Genomic DNA, 6,964 nt, shown 5'->3' on the forward strand with positions numbered 1-6,964 from the left:
CCCACAGGATGCTAGGCCATGTTGTTTCTGACAGATTTGCTTTTGCCTTTTAGCCGACAAGGAGAAGATGCCCGATCAGTAACAGCTCGATCAGTAGCAGCTGTTGTTGAGAATAAGGCTTGTGTTAGAGAAGTGGATGTGTTAAAGAAGTGTTGTCAGCACCTGAGGCAGGCTCTGATGGTTTGTCTTCAACAGTAGACTCCTGTATTTGCCCTGCAGGAGATGATGGCAGCTTGTCGCAAATTTTTTGTAGCAGAACGTCTTTCCAATGCTCTGTGATGCCCCAGGATGAAAGATGCCCTCAACATTGCCCTTAAAGTGGTGATCTCATTGCAATGCCAGTATGTACAGCCTTGAATACATTATTGCTTACTGGAGGATCCTTTGGGAGCTATTGTGACACAAGGTCAAATTCAGCCCTCATGTAAACTTGTGGTGCTCGCTTGACCCACGACTCTGTCACTGTAACAGAAATGCTGTCAGCTTTCACCTCTCTTGATGTCCTTGAGGAAAGGGTGGATTTGAAAGGAGATGTCACATCTAATGATTATGCTAATGTCATAGGTGAGTCTCACAGGGCTCTAAGAATGAACCACATTTTAAAATAGTCATTCCTGTAGTTCTGTGTTTTTCCATTATTGGTAGCTGTAGGAAAGCCATGAGTGGCCATCAATTGCTTTTCCTGTCTCAGACAAAAAGTTTCCTCAGTGTTGAGTTGCAGTCAGATGCATTTAGGATTCCTGCTCTGGTGTGAGAATTTCTGAACTGGTGCACCTCTTCTGATTTTAATGATCAAGTATTCGTCATATTTTAAGGACGCAGCTACTCCACAGACAGACTCATGCTAATACAGTTATTGGTACAGATAAAACAAGTTTCTACTGAGGATCTCAGGTAGTTTCTTATATCTGTTTCAGGGCTCAAGTACTTCCATAGAAGCAAGGCAGTTTTTATTGCCAGTTCATCTAAACCTAATCAGCACATCTCTGGATAACAAAAAGTGGAAAACATGGGTTTTTTTCTACACTCCTCTAAACCTACTGCTGCTTGTGGCTCTGTAACAGTTGAGAATTATGAAAAAGCAAATGCTTCTGTAGTTTCAATTGCCTTAATGAGTAGTGAAATAGTTGAGACTCTTGAGAGTAGCAATGGAAAAATCGCACTTTGAATAAACTTGTATATTTTGGTATTTAGAGAATGCAGTAGTTAAAAGAGTAAAAATAAAAAAAATAGGGAATCAGGATTAGATAGTTCCTAATCCAACCATCTGACACTTCCTAAAGTACCTGCACATTTTCTCTAACAGGACATGAATGAGCAAATACTACTCACAAACACATTTGTCTTTTCTTCTTTTTGAGTCACTGAGGAACCACTCACTAAAATGAGGAAACATTTCAGAACAGGAAAATAAGAAAAGAGCAATAGAGACTTGGCAGACTGAATAGGCAGGTGTATTTATCCAGACACGAACACTGAAAGGATCCTTCCCTGAGCAGCAGCCAGCCCCAAAGGAAATCTAAGAAACCCTTCCTCCTGTAAATGTGGTTTGAGACAAGTTGCATGAAGACAACAGAAGGAAACATCAGGTCACAACCAGACAATGAAAATATGGAGCTAATGACTGACCATAGTTTGAGATCTCCTTCATATACATGCAGTCACAGGGTTTATTTGCAGCAAAGCTCTCTGAAGCTGGTATTGCTAGTGAAAGTAAATGAGAAGTAAAAATGAAGGTTCCTACATTTGTTCTTTGCTTCTCTTTCCTTGGTCTCTTTTAATTGCTGGAGACAAAGATATACAATGTAAGATAGCAAATTAAAAATATCAAATTGAAATTTGGCAGTACATTATATAACTTTTTAATGCAAAATTTTCCAGGAAAGCAACTTTCTTAAAGGTAAAATGTGTTTGGAATATTATTTAGACACCCAGGCCAACACCAGCTCTGTCTGTGGGAGGCTGCCTTTGTGAGAGGAAATTTACATTTAGCTTTTGGCAAGTGTGTTAGTTTGACATTAGCACATACCTCTCCTAAAGAGAAATCTGTATTATTATGGAGACATCAGATGAAGCTCTGCTACTGTGATTCATGGCACTTTACCCAGGATTGCAGGAAGGAGTTACACACAAACCTTATAAGTTTAAGAATTTCAGGTTATGTTGACCATAACCCATGAGTTTGATAATGGACCTACCAGAAGAAAACAGGGTCAAAAATAGAAGATGATCTTGTTGTCCAGTGCCTCTGCAAAATCACACAATACCTCCTTTTCTTAGGTGTTAGGGTAGTTTTTGGTTTTGTTTTGGTCTTCCTTTTAAAATTTTGATTTTTGTACTGATATCTCCTCCTTTTCCCTGTTCCTCCCTGCAGTGATCCTCAGTGTTGCTTCTACTCTCCATCCAAACTTGTCAAAACCATATATGGTGAGACAGACTTTTTTTAATTGAATGTTTATTTACAACTGTTTTGGAAAGTATTTTGTGAAGGTGAGGAGCAAGGATTATGTGATGATGAGTATTTGAACTGATTACAGCAAGGAAGTATAATGCAAAGGAAGCAGGTTATGGTTATAAGCTGCTGGGTGTTGTTCAACACATCAGTGACATTTTGAAATATCTGGTTTAGAATTATTTGAGCCTATAGTCTGGGGGCCTGTAATTGAGTTTTACTTCTTGGGAGCTCACAGAGGTTCAGACAGTGGTTTACAAAATATACACAGAGACCAAGTGGTTTGAAATTCAGACTGATTTTCTATCTTCTTTTTTTTGTTTGTTTTGGTGTGGCAAAAAGGAATAAACCCTCAAAACACTTTCATCCAAGGCCAGTTCCTGCCAGCAAGGGAAATTTAATCCACTTGAACCACCAAATCATTGAGTACATTTATTCATTAAAGTAATCAATCAGTGGAAATAGGTTTTTCTTTTTATCTATTAAATGGCAAAACTGATGAGTTCATAAAAATGTCAAGAAATTTTCATCTCTGCTATCTCTTTTCTAAGGTCAGCTGTCTTCAAACATATTATCCCATTTGTGGGAATCTTACTTATTCTGTCTTTCTTGTAGAAAGCTGAGCATTGAGTATTACACAGAGATTAAAATTGAATAGAAACTATAGAAAATGTCAAACATAGCAGAAATCATGACACTTGCTCTTTTGACTAGGCACAAAAGCATCAACAGCTGTTAATTTTTGAAGCTAGTACTCTGGCAGTGTTACATTAATACATCAGTCACAGCAACTTCTTGTTTCCATTTTTGCTAGCATCTACAAGTTTGTCAAGATCTATCATCTCTTTCCCTTATGCAGTTGGCTTCTTTTATTTTGACAAATGGATACTTGCCAAGAAGTTATGTATGTGCCTTGCACATCATCATTTAGAAGCAGGAGACAGTGTTGGAATTATCATTTTTCTCTACCATTTATAATGCAGTCTGCTTCTTTGAGATCTTTCAGTGGAAAAGACTGGGGTAATAAAATCATCAACTGCCCATTTGCCATGGGAAATAAAATTAGATGCATTGTTTGCCTGACTCCCTCTAAATCTAGAAATTAAGCTCCTTTTATTTTGGAAAAGATTAAGTGCCTCCCAGGATTTTCTTTGAGCTCTTGTTCATTTAGGAAAGGAGGAATATAAAGTGACCAACTGCATCATGAAATCATTGTCTTACATCTGTAAACAGTCCTTTAAAACAGACTAACCCAAATTTATGAAACACTCTTTAAGACCTCTGAGTGAGAGACCTTACAATTGTTATAATGATTCTAAACCTAAAAAATGTTGCTACAGGTAAGGAAGAGATGAAATAAAAGGCACTGCCAATATTTTGGGTGAAGTAGCAATTTCAAAGGTGGCATTTCCACATCTTCCCCGGAAGATACAGGACCGTGGGCCATGCCCCAACCTCCAGAGGAGGAAGGATATTCCCAGGTAATTTCCTGAAGTGAAATTCTGTCTTGAAATGTCTTGGTACCAAACCATTAGCTTGTTACTATTGAATTTGGTGATGGGTTTAACGGTGTGAGTGTGAAAAAGGCATGCTGATCTTCCTCAGTAGTGTCAGGAATATCTACTACCTCCCCCAGCAACGCAGCTTCATCTGGGGCCAATTGACAGAGGAAATTGATTGACAGCAGCCCTGAAGTATGGACTAATTAAATATATCATAAGTAGGTTGCAGTGAACACAAATCAGCTTGACCCAAAAAATTTTGGTTCCCAGATGTCAGCAAGATTTTTTGTTTAGCTTTGTAATATGGTCAGGGTCCAGAAGCAGTCTCTAAATAACAGGGGTATCTTTGATGCCAGTTCTTAGTCCTCACAGTTTTAAAGTTGACTAACAAGTGTTTGTGGAGCAAGCAGACTCTAAAGGGCAGCCAAAAGCCTGTTTGTGTGGAGAAATCAGCATGGGGTAAGGCAAGATGAAAACTGAGGGTACAGAAGCTGTCTGCACTCATTCTTCACAGGGAGAGTGGTGAGCCCTCAGGGTATGCTCAGACGGCCCCTACCAGTGCTCCCTGAGGTAGTTTAAGGGGTCACTGTCCCTGGGTGTCTGCTTTGTCCTTTTGCTGGAGATTATGGCCCTTATTCCAGTGGAGATGGAAAGGAGCTCATGGCCACCCTTCCACCGTCCTCTTTAAAAGACTGCTGTGTTCACTGAAATTAGCCATGAAGACTGATTGGTGTTTATGAGCTGAGCTGCTGTTGATGGAGGCTGAAGAACTGAACCACACTTGGGTTTGCTGCCCCAGCTAAGGGAAGAGGACTGCTTTCAGAAGCATGGGGCATGTGCCATAATGTTAAAAAGTTTTAAGAGCAACCCTTTGTGAATGTAGATATCATGTATTTAATGATTAAAAGACTCTACACAGTGGATCAGGGCAGAATAGCTGGTGCCTTGTATGTTTCCAGATTACGGTCTTGCACTAACTTCTTGGAAATATCAAAACATAACTCTGCAAATTTCAGGTATTCAAAGACACAGTAAACCTGTTTCTTTTGGGGCAGAGGAATACCATATTATTTAGTTATTTCACTAGAATTTGTCAGTCCTCGTATACTGGATGACATTAAACAGATCAGAACTTTGCCTGAGTAAGTGCAGCTACAATGCTAATTATCCCTAATTAGAATGACAAAACCTGTTCAGATCCTGCTGAGCATTTCCTTATATGTCTACTGCATGCACTGCAAATCAATTTTTCTTGAGGTTTTGATGTGTTGTACACACATCAAAACATATCCTAGGCCTTGGGACTGGGCTCTATCAGCTTTCTACAGAGATGCAGTGTTTAAGTAAAGAGAGCAAAGAGGCTGAGATGCAATCTTAGAGAGAGTCTATGCAATTTAGAGATCAGCTGTCACTGTGTAATAGTTCCTTGAACACTCAGCAGAGAGCTAACAAAATATCTTCAATTGCTTTGCATTTGGAAGGAATTCAGGTATCTTAAATGTATGCAGAAAACACTGTTAAGTGTCAAGCTACTGAAATTTGGGCTCACAGCCTTAGCATCTTAGCCTATGGGCTAGAAATGACCAATCTTTACTACCCATCAGAAATATCTACGGATGAATGAACATTAAAAATATTGTGAATTCATGCTTGCAAACTAAGCTTATCTTCTGCTCATTGGCAAAATGATCAATTTTGGGATAAATAGGCTATACACAGAAAAGATTGATATATATGCCACATGATTTAGCTCAGTTGGTTGGAACAATGTCAAGGTTTTGGATTCTATCTCTGTATAGCCCAGTCAGTTAAGAACTGGACTTGATGATCCTTCTGTATTTTTCCCAGCTCAGAATATTCTGTGGTATGCTGGCTGCAACACATCTTTCTCTTCTGTATCCAATCTTTGGCTAAGTGTAAATGAACATACCCAGTAACAGGAACAATTCACAAAGTTGAATCTAACAATACACCATGCAACAAATCCTAAGGTGGTCTGCTGTAGCAACCCCACCAGCATGGAAACTTTCCTGACAAAGTTTCATCTGCACTTGTCTGGGTCTAGTCAAGGGAGAAGAGTTCAGGAACTTCAGGCAGATCTTTTGCAACAGGTTTCCTTATGATAAATAATACCATGTCCTTATACAAATGGTTTTATGGACAACATGAAAGGCAGCTGGGTCAATATTGATAATAAAGAGGAGAAACTTGGAGACCTGTAGCTCTTCCATGCACCACTGCTCACACCAAAGAGCAGATGTTTGCTATTTTGCATGTACAGTTACTTTGCTGTAATGGAGGCACCCAGCTCTGCTCAGCAGAGTTATTTTTCATCCTCCTCTGATACTGATGCCAAAAACTCAGCTCCAACATATCAGGTCGCTGTTTGTTTGAGGAGCAAGTACATGAAGGAGTCCTTGGATTTGCAGAATGTTTTGTCTATTTCTGTTTCACAGTTTGTCTCGCTTCTGCTGGACTTTATAACATCTGGATTCTGTATGGGCAATGGAGCACATGTTGGTTCTGTCAAATGCTTTCTGCCCTGGAACAACAAGTGCTGCTGGTCAAAAGGCTCTTATTTTGTGGTTCTGCTGAGGGGGGAATGCAAGTGGAAAACAGGTGGAAGAAAATTATCAGTGCTACTCAAAAATGCTACTCATATCAACTGAAAATGCTTAGTAATGCATTCAGAATCCTAAGGAAAGGGAAATCCTATGAAAACACACCATTCCAGGCCCAAATGAACTTCCACTCTTTACAGGGGAAGTTTTGCCACCAGTTAAAATGAGAGCACTCGGGGTAAGCCTTCTGCAGCCACTGATCCTTCCTTTGTTCATTCATACGGTGACAAAACCACACTAAAACAGAAGGGAAGAAGTACTTAGAGCTCTGAGGAAACACAAGGCAGATCCTCGTGTAATTAAATTAGTCCAGTTCCCTTGCAGCCAGTGATGTGTACTGTTTTCACTGAAGTTACCTGTCCAAGGCTCAGGCTGACAGTGTTTGAACC

The sequence above is a fragment of the Anomalospiza imberbis genome, chromosome 1 (genome assembly GCF_031753505.1).
Source record: "Anomalospiza imberbis isolate Cuckoo-Finch-1a 21T00152 chromosome 1, ASM3175350v1, whole genome shotgun sequence".
Classification (NCBI taxonomy): domain Eukaryota; kingdom Metazoa; phylum Chordata; class Aves; order Passeriformes; family Viduidae; genus Anomalospiza; species Anomalospiza imberbis.